This window comes from Erythrolamprus reginae, chromosome 5, assembly GCF_031021105.1.
Source record: "Erythrolamprus reginae isolate rEryReg1 chromosome 5, rEryReg1.hap1, whole genome shotgun sequence".
Lineage (NCBI taxonomy): Eukaryota > Metazoa > Chordata > Lepidosauria > Squamata > Dipsadidae > Erythrolamprus > Erythrolamprus reginae.
Genome location: NC_091954.1, coordinates 47,612,100 through 47,627,548, shown reverse-complemented (window position 1 = coordinate 47,627,548; position 15,449 = coordinate 47,612,100). Strand labels below are relative to the sequence as shown.

The 15,449-nt window shown below is 40.1% G+C and overlaps 1 protein-coding gene across 7 annotated transcripts in view; it reads right to left on the bottom strand.

The window, feature by feature from the left end:
• CTBP2 (C-terminal binding protein 2) overlaps window positions 1–15,449 on the bottom strand; it is a 310,474-nt gene that overhangs the window by 143,768 nt on the left and 151,257 nt on the right. The window lies entirely within an intron of this gene.

Genomic DNA, 15,449 nt, shown 5'->3' with positions numbered 1-15,449 from the left:
ATCCAAACTTTAAGGCTTAAAAAAAAAAAGTGGCAGGCGAACAAACTGAAGGCTAATGGAGTGGAGATGGACAGCGAGGAGAAGCGAGGAATGGAGGTCCTAACGAAGGCTAACGCCACCCCAAATTGCTCCCAAAATCAGCTCTCCAAAAGCTTCCTACACCACCCCAAATCACATCCAAAGTCTTCCAAAATCACCTCTCCTTTCAAATGCCTCGTTTCTCCTTTCTGCCTTTCTTCACTCCATTTGCCTTTGTTAGGACCTCGATTTGGGGTGGCATAGGAAGCTTTTGGAGAGGTGATTTTGGGAGCGTAGGAAGCTTTTGGAGAGGTGATTTTAGGAGTGATTTGGGGTGACATAGGAAGCTTTTGGAGAGGTGATTTGGGGAGCGATTTGGTGCATAGGAAGCTTTTGGAGAAGTGGTTTTTCAGACCGATTTGGGGTGGCGTAGGAAGCTTTTAGAGGCATGATTTTGGCAGCAAGGTGGGGCGAAGGAAGTGGTAGGCTAGAGGGGATTTTGGCAGCGGGATTGGGCAGCTGTGGGGAGCAGAGGAAGCGGAGGGCTAGAGGGGAAAGTGGCAGGGAAATGGGGCAGCTCCGGCATTCTCCGCCTCGGGACTGCAGGTGCAAGCAAAAGGAGGTGAAGAATCCCGCTGGGGATGGCAAGCAAATGGGAAATCCCGGCAGTGGCAGTCACAAGGCAGGGGAATCCCTGCGGCAGTAAGAGAGCGCACACGCAGTAAGAGAACCCATGCACCCGGGCTCGGGTTCGTAAGGTGAAAATGGTTCTTAAGAAGAGGCAAACAAATCTTAAACACCGGGTTCTTATCTCGAAAAATTCATATGAATAGGCATTTGTAAGATGAGGTATCACTGTATAGTACAATCTACAAAGTACATCAGTGTTTCCCAACCTGGCCATTCATTGGCTGAGAGATCATAGCAATTCTAACCCAGCATATTTAGTGGCCATCAGAGTAGAAGAGCTGCTTTAAAAAAGGCCAAAAGAAGACATTTAAGAACCAAATATGAAAAGAGTCAGCATTAATGTTCCCTCCAATTTTTTGTCGGTGTGGACGGAAAAGTATGGCGGCATAGAAGTGTGTAAGTAAGTAAGTAAGTAAGTAAGTAAGTAAGTAAGTAAGTAAGTAAGTAAGCAAGCAAGCAAGCAAGCAAGCAAGCAAGTAAGTAAATAAGAAAAAAATTCCTTTTTATTGAAAGAAATTAATAATAAAACAAAACCAAAATCTATTACTATTATTACTATCTTCTCCTCTTTTTCCATCCCTGTCTCCTCCCCCCTTGTGTGTGTGTGTGTGTGTATGTGAACTCCTGAACCATTTCCAATAACAGGTGAGGGCTATTGGAAATGGTTCAAGAGTTCACTCACACTCACTCACTCACTCACTCACTCACTCACTCACACTCACACACACGCGAGGCTGGGTTTTTTTCCCTCTGTTATTATTTGGGTGTTTTTTACCATATGCTTTAAATCAAGAGTCATTTCTCTCTTTCTCTCTCCCCCTCTTGCTCTTTCTCTCTTTTTCTCACTTTCTCTCCCTCTCTTTCTATCTCTCTCTGTCTGTTGCTCTCTCTCTCTCTCACTTTCTCTCGTTTTCTTTCTCTCTCTCTATTGCTTTCTCTCTCTCACTCTTTCTATCTCTCTTGCTTTCTTTCTCTCTCTTGTTCTCTCTCTTGCTATCTCTCCCCCCATCTTTCTCTCTCTCTCTCACTTTCTCTCTCCCTCTCTCTTTCCATTTTGCTCTGTCTGTTGCTCTCTCTCTCTTAATGAGGGGGCTGCGAGAGCGCTTTCCTCAAGTGCTTCGGGAACGCCTGCCCTGCCTCTACTGCAGCCCCCTTGCTGAAAGCTCAGGACGAAAGCGCTCCCAGCGAAGGGGCTGCAAGAGGGGCGGGGCGGACATTCCCGAAGCGGGCGGATAAAACCCTCTCACAGCCCTCTGGCTGGAAGCGTGGATGAGGAGGAGAAGCCGCCACCGCCACCGCCGTGGGAGAAGTCGCGCCCCAAGGCGGGAGATGGAGAAAGCCGGAGAGTGGGCGGATCAGGCGGGCGGGGGCAGCGGCGAGAGGCCAGGGGCGCAAGGGGGCCAGAGGCACCGTGGGGAGGCGGGGGCGGCCGCAGCCGCAGCTCCCTTTCCTTCCACCCACGGGCTGGCATGGGGATGGGGAGCGTGCGCGGCGCCTCCTCACTTTCGTCACTCCCCACCCCCAACTCCAAAGCCCGGCTCCTTGCGCACCCTTGGAAAAGGGTGCACGGGGGGTACTTTGGGGCACGCGTGTGCGCGTAGGTTACGGGGAACAGTGGTCAGCATTCTACAAAACAGTTCCAAAATATTAGGTACAATATAGCATGCATAGCAAGGAAGAATGCAATCGGGGAGAAGTGCCAAAGCAACCTTATCTTTCACCAAAATGCTTTTTTTTAAAAAAAAACAATGATTAACAATGTACCACACAGACCCACACATTTGCTGACAAATACACATTTCCTAAACTTGTTCTCCAACTCTTGAGAGATTTTAAGAAAGAATCTGAATCTGTCTGCACATATATTTATTAACCTGGGCCTCCTGGGGCTCTTCTAAGTATTAGCAAACCAACCTTTTAAGTATCAAAAAGAAACTATAGCTAAGCAGTGACAGCCTCTCTGCCTCTCATTCTTTCTCTCTAGTTTAATCCTTTTAATTTCCCTCCTTCCAACATAAATACCTTTGGGGTTCCTCACTCACATATCTTGACATCTCCCATCTATTTAATGAAATCAGGCTTAAAGCAGTCCTGCCACTTGTTCCCTGCTGCTATTACTAGAATTCTGACTGGTGCCCTGCTGTGTGCTTTCCTTTCTCTACCTCTAAGAAAACTTTTCTTTTTGTGTCTTCAACAAAAGCTGACTGTCATCCATCTGTCTTTTCCAAAGAGTGTAGGCTCACATCATTTCTTCTCTTCAAAGTCCGTGAACATGTGTCTGCATTTATTTTTATTTTTTAAAAAATGGTCTCTGGTTGTGCTTGCTGTCATCGATATTGCTAGTGTAGTTGTGACAGTTGGTGGCCTGATTTTTTTTAGAGCTGTCTTGTTTTTACACACAGAAAGATAATCTTCTAAACAGGCTAAGATGAACATGCACACAACCATAGAACAGACAAATGGCAATCACACTGATTAGCTGTTTGGCTGGGGAGGAGGGAAAGCAAGTGACAAGATAGGACAAAATCCAGTTGTCTGTCCCATCCATTTTCCTGCACAGAAACACGGCAAAATTAACAGCATTTAGATACCCGCCATTCTGAAAACTAGATCAGCAGGAATACTGCATTTCTCAGCTAAGTGTGAATTATGCATGCTGGAGAGGAAACAAACCAAAGTTTGTCTCAAAATGTGCTTATGAACAGATAGTAAACAGGAAATAATAAACAACAAAAGAGAATAAAAAGACATATCTCAATACGGAAACACCCAATGTAACAGCACATTCTTCTAATCTGTGACAAAAGGAACTTACAGGTCTTCTCAGGCTAACAGGTTAAATTGGGCCTTCAGAGATGAGGGTCCGTTTTGAAACTCCCAAAATACTTCCATATAATTAATGAAAAGCAGATTCTTTGTCTGGCTTCACAATGCAATGATTGCTTAATTTATGAGGTAAATCACAATTCTCTATTCATGCAAACTTCTCCACTTTGAACCAAGGTTCTCAAAACCACAATTACCCATAATTTGCTAAGCCAAAACCAAACAAACCACATTATACTTTAGAATAAAATATGAACTCATTAAAGGAGTTTATCAGGATTTGTCCCCAATTTGTCCCCTGAAACGTAGACATCAGAGAGTTGTTGTTAATGGTGAGTATTCTGAGCAGACACAGGTTACAAGCGGTGTGCCACAAGGGTCTGTTCTGGGTCCTATTCTTTTTAATATGTTTGCGAGTGGCATAGGGCAAGGTTTGGTAGGGAAGGTTTGCCTATTTGCCTATGACTCTAAAGTGTGCAATAGGGTTGATATTCCTGGAGGCGTCTGTAATATAATAAATGATTTAGCTTTACTAGATAAATGGTCAAAGCAATGGAAACTGCAATTTAATGTTTCCAAATGTAAAATAATGCACTTGGGGAAAAGGAATCCTCAATCTGAGTATTGTACTGGCAGTTCTGTGTTAGCAAAAACTTCAGAAGAGAAGGCTTTAGGGGTAGTGATTTCTGACAGTCTCAAAATGGGTGAGCAGTGTGGTCGGGCGGTAGGAAAAGCAAGTAGGATGCGTGGCTGCATAGCTAGAGGTATAACAAGCAGGAAGAGGGAGATTTTGATCCCGCTATATAGTGCGCTGGTGAGACCACATTTGGAATACTGTGTTCAGTTCTGGAGACCTCACCTACAAAAAGATATTGACAAAATTGAACGGGTCCAAAGACGGGCTACAAGAATGGTGGAAGGTCTTAAGCATAAAACATATCAGGAAAGGCTTAATGAACTCAATCTGTATAGTTTGGAGGACAGAAGGAAAAGTGGGGACATGATCGAAACATTTAAATATGTTAAAGGGTTAAATAAGGTTCAGGAGGTAAGTGTTTTTAATAGGAAAGTGAACACAAGAACAAGGGGACGCAATCTGAAGTTAGTTGGGGGAAAGATCAAAAGCAACATGAGAAAATATTATTTTACTGAAAGAGTAGTAGATCCTTGGAACAAACTTCCAGCAGACGTGGTTGGTAAATCCACAATAACTGAATTTAAACATGCCTGGGATAAACATATATATCCATATATCCTAAGATAAAATACAGGAAATAGTATAAGGGCAGACTAGATGGACCACAAGGTCTTTTTCTGCCATCAATCTTCTATGTTTCTATGTTTTTATTCAAAATTTTAAACTTCAAGTTTCACTGAATATAAGCATAGCATTCATTGCACTGTTGACAAGCACAATATTGCTTTGCTGCAGAGATATCTCTGAAGAACCATCAAATCCTATACATGTGGTTGCACAGAAATTTTGCATAAGAAGTAACAGGTGATCGGCGGAATTAATCTTATATTAAAATGTGTGTTTCAGGTATATTGATATAGCTACACTACCCCTTATCTACCAAGTTCAGTTTGGTGTAGACCAACACACTGAACTTCAAAAACAACCAAAAACTGATTTTAACAATTATCTCTAGCAGCGTTTTTTAAAGTGGTCCCACGATCCCTGGACGTTCTCCAGATTTTCAGGAGTCTGAAAAACATCAAAATTACCTATATTTTAAAATGTGTATTTAAATCCTTTCAAACACTTGTGAGAAGTAGAAGTGGCAGTGAATACATTAATTTTAATTTTTAATAAGTTAAAATAAATATATTTCATATAAACAAAACACTTTTGGGGACCTCCATAATTTTTAAAAGTGGGATCCTGAGAGGAAAAAAAGTTTAAGAAGCATTGAGCTATTTGAAAAGCATTACTTAAAAAACACTCTATGTTTATATAAAGGTTCTTTTTAACAGGATTTAAATCATGATTTTTACCTTTCTGTTGGAAACTGATTAGTTCCAATGTAAAACATTAATATTTTAATATACTCTCAGGTCATGAGATGATTACCACTGTGATGCTCATTTTAATGTTATTTTTAAATTATAAAAATATAACTCTCAAATAATCAAGCAAAATTATATAACATTGCAATGGAAAAATGAAAGCTATTATAGATAGCAGATGTGAAATCAGCCTTTGATTCTTACAGGTATTTACTTAACAGTGACTTTCAAAATGGATTCACTGTGTAGTAACAATATGAAAATCAAATCAAATCCTTTATTAAAGACTAAATAAGATCTATTAAATAAAACTTACTAACCCATAATAATATTCAATGTTTTACAGAAACAACTTTAGGCTCCTATTTTTTCTAGCACCCATGCCTTCATATCATAGCTACCTTTGTCCTTCAAAACAACCCAAAGATGTGTTAGAGAACAGTTCCATCATTCTTAGACAGAAAGAGTCTTGTTCTTACCCGATACGCTCCTTCTCAGGGAGGTGGATATAGCATCCAGGAGTGGGTTAAATCCGTCTATTAGCTGATTGGACTGAGTCTCACAAAGCTATTTAGGTCCTGCTTCTGTTGCTATCCTTAGCAGTTATTGACAAAGAAATGAAACACCATAGTCCAAGGGTGCGCAATTAATTTTGCCATGGGGCCATATGAGAAATTGGGACAGTTTTTGAGGGCCGGACTAATATATTCAACTCAGTTCTATCCAATACTGTAAAGACCTGGCCTGACCTAAACACCCAAACCAACTATGCAGACCCCTAATTGTTTGCTTTACAGCAACACGGTGCACTGCGCTGGTGTTTGCGTGGTTTCTGCGCTCGGCCGCTCTCGGTAGGAGGTCGGGGTCTGCTCCAGTGCGAGGATGAAAGAACTCACCACGTCTGCTTGGACTCCTCCGGTTCCTGCTTTCCTCGTGATTTATCAGGAAAGCAGGAACCGGAGGAGTCCCGGCAGACGTGGTGAGCTCTTTCATCCTCGCAACTGGAGCGGACCCCAACCTCCACGGGCTAGTCACAGACAGCGGGTGGGCCGGATGCGGCCTACAGGCTGCCCTTTGCCCAGGTCTGCCATAGTCAATGAGTCATCATTCCTCCAGCAAGTCCATAGGCACACAATAGTCAGACAGATAATCAGGATAAGCTAGATGCTATATCCACCTCCCTGAGAAAGAGCATATCAAGTAGGACCAATGCCCCTTCTCCACAGTGGTGGCTATAGCATCCAGGAATGGCATATACCAAAGCTGGCTGTCCGTATGGGTAGGATGAAACTGGCTGCAGAGACATTAATATTTGATCACATGCTGCAATACCCTTCAACCAAAGGACGCCTCTGCCAAGGCGACATACAAATCTAAATAATAATAATAATAATAATAATAATAATAATAATAATAATAATAATAGAGATCCACTTTGTAGTGCTTCACAAGTGGGGAAGGGGACAACCAATGGCCGTATGCCAAACCTCCTCGAGGAAAGCTTGAGTTGCCCACACTACTGACATCGCGGCACTCCACCTCCAATGAGCAGTAATTCGCCTGGACTGAAGTTCATAGGCTTTTGCAATCTTTAAACGAATCCAGTGTCATATTCAGTGAGGGACCACCCGCCACCGATGCTACGGGTACGCTCCTGGCAGCAGGTGCAGGCATGCATACCCAGCGTGAGTCAGATTCTGTGCATGCACGCAGGACAGAAATCTCATGCAAGGACGCTCACATATGTGAGCATCCTTGCGTGAGATTTCAGTGATTTTCACTGATTTCTTTGCTTCCATGCATGCACAGAAGCAAAAAAAGCCTGGTAGCAGACCGCCACTGGTCCTATCATAGATGACGAAACTTTACAGCTCAAGGAGGAAGGCTGTAAGGAAAGAAAAAACAATTCTGAGTTCTGGAATGATGCCGTTCTGTCAACATATATTTGAAGAGCTCTACAAACATAGAGATTGTGCCACCTTTTCTTGGAGCGATGAAATGGTTTGGGACAGAAATTAGGAAGAATAATCTTCTGGGCCTTATGGAACCCCGTATTAATCTTAGGAATAACTGTCAGGTCTAGGCGAAGAATGACCTGTCACTGTGGAATACACATAGATCGGCCGGCCTGACACAGCAGCCAGTACAGAAACACTTCTAGCCAATGTAATGGCCAATAGAAATACCACCTTACAGGTGGTATAAGCTTACCATATGGAGTGGCTCATAAGGAGCCCCTGTGAGCGAGTTGAAGATCTTTGACAAGTCCCAGGTGGGGTATTTGTGAATTATTGGCAGAGAGATTACTGGCTTTTGGGCACATGGGACACTTTGCCTCCAGCCAATCAGAGTAGCAAGCAATGCCTTCCCTCCCCTCCCTCACCCACTCATCAGGTTTGAACAGAGTTCTATTTCCCTTCTCTCCCTCTCCGTTTGCATCAATTTCACTCTATGAATGTTTGCAGAAGCAATGCCTTCCTTTCCACCCCCACCCCCTCTCATCAAGTTTGAATGGAGTTCCATGTCCTTCTCCCTCATTTCATGAAGAGCGACAGAAGGAAGTGGAACATTCATCTTTTAGAGGTTCACACTATGTTAAACACATACAGAAACAAGGTCACTTAAGATCAGCCTTTAAAAATCTATTTGGTAATTGTTTGCAATGGCACACAAATAATATGGTTTCAGTTGCCATATTCACTGACAATCTTGGCAATCCTTGGTCTGCATTGCAGTATTTCTTCAGTTTCAATGGAGGACTATGTCCTATAAGAGTTTTTCATAAAATGCATCCCTGCCTTGTTGAAGCTTGCGAAGGAAATTAATAAATTTCCAAATGGTTGGATGACACATCTCCAACTGAGCTTTAAGCTCAGAACAGGAAAGTCATGCTAAAGAGAGAGGGAGAGAACAATTGATGCAAACAGAGAGGGAGACATGGAACTCCGTTCAAACTTGATGAAAGAGGGGGGGGATAGAAGGGAACATATTGCTTCTACAAACATTCATAGAGAGTAGTTGATGCAAACACAGAGGGAAAGAAGGGAAATAGAACTCTGTTCAAACTTGATGAGTGGGCGGGAGAGAAGGGAAGGCATTGTTTGCTCCTCTGATTGGCTGGCGGCAAAGTGTCCCGTGCGCCCCAAATTCTGGGGCGAATGGGGCTTTGTGTCTGTTTGGAGAAAGGCCCGTGACTAAGCGGCTGTGACAGGAGGTGCTGTGACGGAAGGGCTGGGCTGAACAGCTAGGGCCCTTTCAGCAAAGGAGAAACGGTAGCACCCAAATGTCAGAGGCTAAAGCCTGGAGAACAAAAAGGCATGGCCAAAAGGAGGAAGCGAAAAATCCTAGACCAAACATTGCCTTTCCAAACAATGATCTTACTTGAGATCAGTCAAAACTCTGTCTTTAAATGCATTTAGGATGATTAGCAACATGTGTTTTCCAGACTTTTTGGGTTATGGCCTCTATAAGCCAAAAGTAATATAAGATTATAGATGGTCCTTGTTTAACAACTATTCATTTAGTGATTGTTCAAACATATTGTGCGTTGGCATTGAATCAGTGTTAATTAGAACAAACCTCATAATTCAACAGCCATTGCAGCATCCATAGTCATAAGATTTGAAGCCTTTCCTGCTGGTTTCCAGTTAATGTGGAAGCCAGCAGGAAGTCCTCTGGAAGCCAGCAGGAAGTCACAGTCGCTTGATGTCCTTGTTTAATGTTCCCTGCAGTCTTCACTATTGACAGTAACTGGGACTACCAGCAACATACTCGGTCTTTTGACTTACAGACACATTATTTCAAATCCAAATTAGCACTGCTAAACAAGGACTATCTTTACGAAGTTCCAATCTGTATTACAATTTAGGGTTAGAGCAACTTGGAAAGCATGTGTCACAATGGTAGCACATTCTTTTTATGATGAAGCTAAATATACAAGGAAGGGAGAAAAAAATCTGATTATATTTACATTACATTATATTTCATACTTTTCAATATGATTTTTCTTAGGCGAGGATCAGGAATCAATTTTACAAGGATCTTTATTCATCATATCAAGAAAGTAAGCATTTGTATTAAGGAGGAATGCTCACACAGTTTCAATGCCTCCAAGATGTAAAATGTGTCTTTTATTTATTTATTTTGTAAAACCTTTTCCTGACACTGTACAGTTACCATACAAGCTTAGGAAAAGATTCAGCTTTTTTCAAGGGGGTGGAAATAAAACACTCCTTTGACTTTGGCTCCAAAACACAGCACACACTCAAGTGATAAAAATAATACTAATGAATATATTTCATGAGACTTAGGAAACACACTTATATGAGCTGAGCATACAATAAATTTATGTATTTATTTTATTTATTAATTGGACTTATATGCCACCCCTCTCCATGGACTAGAGCTTCCACAAGGATGGGAATTTTGCTCACTTTTTGAAACATCTTAACTAAAAAAAACTATGGAAGTTTGTTTCCTCAAGATAGGTGGTTGGATTAAAACAATACTAATACATATATTTATACACATTAATACTTTCTGATTTCTCTCTAATTGTGGCTGTGGTTGTTGTTTGCTTGGAGTTGGGTTCTTTGCCTTAGTCTATGGAGGAAGCTCTTGCTTTAGCTTTTTTAAAAAAAATCCTACATCTTATGGGAGAGTTCTGAGTACCATTTGTATTTATAATACATAATACAAACTAATCTGAATTTCTTCAACATTTAACCTCAACAGACTAATTAGAAATAAATATTATGGTTTAAAGCAGTGATTTTCAACCTTTTTTGAGCCACGGCACATTTTTTACATTTACAAAATGCTGGGGCACAGCACCAACCAAAATGACACAAAATGACACCCTAAGACACTCTCCTCTCTTTTTTCCATCCCTGTGTCCTCCCCCCCTTGTGTGTGTGTGTGTGTGTACACATTCTGGAACCCTTTCCAAAAACAGGTGAGGGCTGGGGTTTTTTTCTCTCTTTGGGTGCTTTTTATCATATGCTTTAAATCAAGAGTCACTTCTCTCTCTCTTTTGTTTCTCTCTCTTTCCTCTCATTCTCTGTCTCAATCATTTTCTCATTTCTCTTTTTTTCCTCCCATTTTTGCTCATTTCTCTCTCTCTCTCCCTCTCCTTTTCTCTTTCTCTCTCTTGCTTTCTTTCTCTCTTGCTTTCTTTCTTTCTCTCTTTTCTCTCTCTCTCTTGCTTTCTCTCTCTCTCTTTCTTTCTCTCTCAGCAAAAAGTTGCGAGACCGAAACCTGAGCTTCCTTCTTCGCGGCACACCTGACCATGTCTCACGGCACACTAGTGTGCCACGGCACACTGGTTGAAAAACACTGGTTTAAAGAACCACCTTTTATTCATCTCACCTTTTCTTTTTGGCTTAGTTTATTTACCATCTAGACTGATAAAGAATTCCGAGAATTGGAAAGCACATTGTATTTTGTGACCTCCAGTTGACCTAATAAAGATATTACCCTAATAAGGCTTTGGGAATATAATTTATGCCCTAATTCAAAAAACAATTTCCTCATAGCAGCTGGAAAGACTAAACAACTGCATGCTTTGTTCTAAAAGTATATTTAAAACAGGATTAATTGTTTATTCATGGGTATTTTGAATTGTATGTACCAGGACAACTATTCTGCTTACATCATGCAGGTCATTATATATCCATGGCTTGAAGGAAGCTAATTTTGTTTTTACACTGGACCAAACCTATAAAGGGAGGGGGTGGGAATTCTGGCTTTATACAATATTAACATAAATTGAGCTAAATTAGGCTCACCGCTGCAGCTTGTGAGGGCTTGCGGGGCCAGCACGATTTTGCTTCTGCACCTGTGGAGATAGCAAAATCACGCATGGAGCCACAGGTGAGCCTGCGTTTCGGTATGCACGGAAGCAAAAAAATCTCACTGAAACATGGGCGCACCTTTGACTCCGTGCGCGATTTTGCTATCTCCACAGGTGCAGAAGCAAAATCGCGCTGGCCATGCAAGTGCTCACGAGCCGCGGCAGTGAGCCCAATTTAGTGTTTCAGCTAGCAGCTCACACCTGGCCAATAGGTATATGGAGGAGGGGAAGTGGAATAACAGAAAGTGGAAAATTTTAACATATTATGACCTCAGGGTGAATTTCAAAGATGAAGAATGTGGGGAATAGCCATTACTTTAGAAGACATGCTCAAGATTCAGAAGAATCCTCACAAACCTGAACACTGGGCCCTATCCAACAAATACAATTCAGTGAAAAGCAAGGTTTTATACTTAGGCAAGAAAAACCAAATGCACAGGTATAGAATGGGTGGTCCCTTGCTCAAAAGCAGTAACTGTGAAAGGGATCTAGCACACAACCATTCATATATGAACCAGCAGTGTATTGCAGCTGCCAAAAAAGTCACCACAGTGCTACTGCATCAATAGAATGATAATATCCGCTCTGAATCTTTGGAGAGGGGCGGCATACAAGTCTAATAAATAATAATAATAATAATAATAATAATAATAATAATAATAATTATTATTATTATGTCAATACAACACAGCAAACGAGATCACTATGCTGGATTTCGTATTTCATCACCAGTCGGGCGCTTTCCAAGCACCTAGGACTGTGTGATGTAGCAGCGAATTATGTTTGCCGATCCCAGTAAAGCAGCCTTTTGCAATTGACAGATGGAGATTTTGTCAATTCCGATGGTTTTCAAATGTCCGCTGAGATCCTTTGGCACTGCACCCAGCGTGCCAAGTACCACTGGGACCACTTTCACTGCAGCTCGATTTTTAGATCTTCGTATTTCACTAATTTCTCTAGCTGCTTCTCCTCGATTCTGCTGTCCCTCATCATCTCGATGTCGATGATCCATACTTTCTTTTTCTCCACAATCAGGATGTCTGGTGTGTTATGCTTTAGAATTCGGTCAGTCTGAAGTCGGAAGTCCCACAGTAGTTTTGCTTGCTCATTTTCGACCACTTTTTCAGGCTTATGATCCTACCAGTTCTTTGCCACTGGTAATAGTAGTTCCGGCACAATTATTATTATTATTATTATTATTATTATTATTATTATTATTATTATTATTATTATTATAACAGTGCTAAATGTCTATGGAGATTCTCTGTCATCCAGGTCATGGTTGTCCCAAAAGTGCTTTTTTCATGAGGCAAATGGACTTTCTGATTTTTCTTTGAAGATGTTTAGCTGCTCATCCAAAAAACGTTTTCAGCTCTGGTTGAATGGTGGGGAATGGAAGGATTTATACTTCTTGCAGAAAACTGGCCATTTGCATTCACTGCACAACTAAAATCGCACTTGGAATACTGCGACCAGTTTTGACCACCATTGTACAAAAACATATGTTGAGGATAAAGTCAGAAGCTTATTCTGGTGATCACAGATTCTGGACTAAAGCTAAGCCACCTAAAACTCCATATCTCACTGCTAGAACTCAAAATAAAATTCCTTAGCATGTATTTCACAACTTACTTCAACATGGGAGAAAAACTAATCCTTTGTACCAGACAAAATTCTATAGGAAAATAAGGCAGTCTTCTGTTAACTCAATTCCCCAAACAAACTCATCTGATGATAAAAGATGACCCAGATAAAAGCAGGCCCCAAGCCATGTAGGGATAATCAAAAGGAACCTTTTATATTTGACCTGGAAACAATTGTCTACCAAATCAGTTATTTTAAAATATTATTATCAATATTCAAATATCTTCATATGTGAAAAGATCAGATTTGGTAACCTGTTGTTTCCAATTATCCAGATATACACTGTATGGAATTATTCATGATTCGGTCCCAGCAATTAGCAATTCAGCTAAAATAACAACTCTCAGGCAGGACTAATGTCAGATAAACTGTTTATACATAAAAAGAAGGTCTGAAATGAATTCAAGTAATTTAACAAGCTTTCCTCTTTTTTTCCTACATTTAGCTACCACAACAAAATTCTTAGTAATACAATATTTAACATACAAATATACAATCATTAAATTGGCTCAACCTATGCTTCATGTTAACCCATGGCTGCTGATAGATCTTGCATATTTTGCAAAAATTACTTTGTAGACACCACAATGGCTAGATTCACACATTATGCTAAATCACAAACATGGAATTCTTTAACAGAATGTGTAATTTAGACACTGTCTTTAAAAATAGTATCTATGGAGGAAAAATATTGCTTCTCTTCTTTTGAATGTACCTCTTCCACATCCCACTTTCATGCCTTCTATAGTAATTTCAGAACAGTTCATGAAATCTGCCTTAAATCAGCATAAAATGAAAATCTAATTCTGCACATCACTGTCAAAACCCTACAGCCCTATATTAAAAGGCATACAAATATTTTTCAGTCTTTTCTTTTCAGTCTATAGACTTTTTTTATTCCACGTAAAAAAAATCATCAGTAATGTCTAATAATGTTTATTTATTTTAAAATTTCTGTCTTCTTCTGTAAGGGATAAGAAAAAAATATAGTACTCAAAAGCAAAGTGGCCATTATAGGGGAGAAAAAGATAAGAGAAAGTGATAGTAATTTTAAAAATTCACATCAGCAATCAGTTCCTAGATCCAGATTTACTATTATGACAGTTTTACATAGCTTATATCAGGGCTGAGTATCTATACAAGCTTAAATAAAATTCCTCTCTTCACACATTCACATGGCTTGTTTTATCAGCCATTTTGCATGAACATCTGTATATGTACATGTACTCATTTTGAATGTGTAGTGGAAAATAAAGTAACTTCCCAAGAGGAAAAATCCTTAACAAAAGTCTCTCACAGAGCTTGTCAGAGGAAACATCTGTTGTCCCCTGTGGAGGTTGAAAGACTACGGAGGAAAGAAGAAAAAAATTCAGCCAAAACTAAATTAATAATAAGGAAAAAAAAATAACTGCAGTAAATGTTTCTTTACAAGACAATGTTTGGAGACACCCACACACATAGAGTACAGAAATGAAAGAAAGACACATAATTATGTGCACAAATGAGGATATTGCAATTATGATTCTATGCTAGAAAATCAAGTCTATAAGGGGTTAAACTGGTTTCAAAGTTTATGGACTATGAAAATGGAAACATCACACATAGACTAATAGTTCTTGTAAGAGAAAACATCTGTTTGAGTTAAAAGGTCAGCAGGAAATGAACACTCTTTAGTTTGTCCTTACTAGTTAAGCTTTACATTTCTCGCAAGAACTTATGTCTTAACTTAGTGTTCCTGAAATTTATAAAATATCCCAATTGCCTTTCAAATAGTCAAACACCTTACAATTACATCCCTTCCTGTGCCACTTCCTTGTTAACTCCTAGCCTTAGCAATCACAGAGAAAGTACAATTTTCTACCATAGTGCAACCTCACTCGACTCACCAGACAACCAATATTTAACTGTCTTTCACTTTGTCAATTATATCTAATCTTCCGAATAGCTTTCATACTATCTACTTGGCAGTTATACACAAAATATCATCTTTGGGTTCTATCTTAACCCGTTGCACATCAAATGACAATAAGCTGTCACTCACTACCCTTCCTTGTGACAGTAGACTGGTACTCTCAACCAAATTAGGATGGAAAAAAATGTTATTTTCTCTATTATCAATAACAGGAAAATTCTGTTAGGAAACACAAGGACTTCTTTTTGAAAATCAGAAGACACAGCAAAGACTGAAACTGTCTATCTTGTTTTGATGATAAAATAACAGTGTCAGAGGCTGGGATATATTTTTTCTTAAAACAATTGCTTTTCAAACATTTTCAATTGTTCTATTTAATATTGTGTGTGTGAGAGAGAGAGAGAGAGTGAGAGAGTGAGTGAGAGAGAGGGGGGGGAGAGATTCTTTATTATTTTAAGACTGACAAAATAAAAAATTGTGGAATGTAGGGACCATTCA